Genomic DNA, 2,704 nt, shown 5'->3' on the forward strand with positions numbered 1-2,704 from the left:
TCTAGCTGGACTGGTCACAGCAGACGTGGGGTGAATCCCCAGTGGGCAGAGCCTGGAGGTGCTTCTTGCACTGAAAGGGCTGATGATACGCAGTCCTCTCCCCAACAGCAAAAAGATTTGAGAAATTGACTTTATATTTCCGTGCAGTCATGTCCGGGAATACAGCTGCAAACAAATAACAAGTCTTGATATGATGGTAGACCGTGCATTATTTTAATATTTCACGATTCTTTCCAGACCTGCCTGTAACACTTTTTTTTTTCTTTGCCGCCCGTGTGTTAGACACCAGCACAGTCCTGCAGGAGGAGAGCTCTAACACAAAGCGATAATAATGCAATCTAAGTCACCCCCCTCTCGCTTACATCATTCCCTCCTCGCCCTTGGTTCCGTGTCCTCCCAGTTCCTGCTCCTCGCCCCACGCGCTTTCTATCTGAGTCACAGTAAGAGCTGCATGTCTCTCCCAGTGGCTGTTTGTAAGAGAAGGGTCTCGCACAATGTTAGTATAAAACATACATATTAATATTACATTGTATCTTTAATTAGGAAAACATGCGCTGCGTTGGCCGGGAATCGAACCCGGGTCAACTGCTTGGAAGGCAGCTATGCTCACCACTATACCACCAACGCTTGATGATATCTGCGTGTCCAGCACTCTTTATACCCAGGGGCATGAACGTGCTACTCTCTTCCAGAGTAACATTATTTCAATTAATACCACCATTTTCCGCACAGACATTATCACTCTAATGACCCTTCTATGACCCCCAGTCTTGCGCTTCTAGCAGCCCCTCCTCAGGCGGAGCAGCGCTGACTGGAGCCCTCATCTTTACGAAGCAGAAACCAGCAGTAGCGGTGCGTCCATTAGGGCGTTGGCCGCGTAGCCCCCCTGCCTGCAGCGTCGTCCGCAGCGTTGGCGTCTTTGAACTTAAGTAAACTGAATCAGTTTACTTAAGTTCGAAGAAGCATAGGGAGAGCTAACAATCATGTCAGTCAGCATGACGTCGGACCGCCCACCCCCTTCAGAGTCTGAAGGGGGTGGGCGGTCCGGCGTCATGTTGACTGACATGATTGTCAGACGGACCAGGCAGGGGCAACAGGCAGCAGCACAAGTGCGCATGATTGGGGAAGGTGAGCAAATTTTTGCTCCATGCCCAGTCATGCGCACTAGTGTCTGCTCTGGCTGGCGCATGCCCATTAGGAGACCGAGGGTTGAGCAAAGGCTCAAACCTCGGTCTCCTAATGGGCAGTCGGGCGAGCAGTAACCGTGCCCTAAGCCAATCCTGGCGCTGCTGGCAGCGCCAGGATTGGCTGAGAGCCTGAGAGGGGCTGTACCGCTGTAGGCGCCAACGGATGGACCCGAGGCGGCACGGACGTGCTCAGGGCCTCAGGTAGGATAATGATTTAAAAAAATGTATTTTAACACTCCCGGCCCCCACCCCCGCGAGCCGTGACTGAGTGTGGCAGCGTTTCATATTCATCTTCGGATGCTATTCGTATAGTCCTGTTTACTTTTCTTTTGGACAAAAATATCGTGTCGCATGCCAACTCGTGGCATATATGCTCTTGCGCTGTTGCTGTGTTAAAGTTTACAAGTTGCCCTATGGCAGTGTGTTGCTGTGTATGCGAGCTCTGCCGGTCATTGTGTTTTCTCTGTGCCAGTGTTTGTATCTTTATGAAAGTAAGTGTGTGTGTTTGAATATATTCCTGCCTCTGTCTGGGGTTATATTTGCCTGTTTGTGGTTCTGCAGGTCCGTGTGAATCTGTGGGGTGTAAATTAAAAAAAATAGTCTGAACTCAGAATGACGAAACCGGACGTGCGCGTGTAACTTGCGTTTGTGCGCTTTCATTCAAGTATAAGAGTGAATGAGGGCGGAAGAGGGGAGGGTTGGGGTTCACTGTTCGTCTAGGTATGGCACTAATCCAGCACATGCACTTTACATACTGCCGTATTATCTGCTGGTCTTCAAGCTTCCATAAAAGTCAACACTCTCTGATTCACACCTGGAAAGTGGCGTTCATCGTGAAATGTTGGAATCTTTTACTCAGCGCTGCTGAGTGTTCCCAGCAAGAACATAAACACTCTGCTCATGTACTTAAATTACTTTACCATCATACACTCGTGCACCAGCAGTTAAAAAAATACTCTGGTCTGCTTTCCGTACATAGGTGTCTCTAGCGTGTTTTCTTATCTCCTTTATGGAGGACAGTATTGAAGACAGTTATGTATCACTGCCATACACCAAAGCGGTTGCTCTCGGAAGTTATCACAGAGTGACCAAAATTCCTTTTTTGAAAAGTTCCGGTGAACACACGTCAACATGCGTCCTTGGCTCGGGTTCTAAGGTTCTCAGAGTCCCTTGGCCATTACGGTGCTTATGCGTGTAACCTTGTGCTCCAATCAGCTGTCGAAACTGCACCTGTAGACGAAAAATATATGTGTAAAATAAAATGGCTCCTGCAAGTGGAAGCTCTGTTCTTTTATTGATAGCTGAGCAGAGGTAATTGTTTGGGTGATGCAGATTTTGGTAAAAGGGTGTCTATTTTTCATGGCATAATATACTAACCCAGAACTCAGAGCGTCAGAAAACTATCTGGAGAACGTATCTAAGGTGATTAATTAGATGCATTTTATATTGACTTTAAGTTGAGATAATACAGGAAAGACTGTGATGTGAATGGCTGAAGGAACCAGAATACCGCCGAG

General features: G+C 47.8%; 1 non-coding gene across 1 annotated transcript; it reads right to left on the bottom strand.

The window, feature by feature from the left end:
- Window positions 1-555: 555 nt before the first annotated feature.
- Window positions 556-627, bottom strand: TRNAG-UCC (transfer RNA glycine (anticodon UCC)). Its single transcript has one exon. It is a non-coding gene; the product is annotated as a tRNA-Gly (tRNA).
- Between the last annotated feature and the right edge of the window lie 2,077 nt (window positions 628-2,704).

Source organism: Triturus cristatus, chromosome 12 (assembly GCF_964204655.1).
Source record: "Triturus cristatus chromosome 12, aTriCri1.1, whole genome shotgun sequence".
Taxonomy (NCBI): Eukaryota; Metazoa; Chordata; class Amphibia; order Caudata; family Salamandridae; genus Triturus; species Triturus cristatus.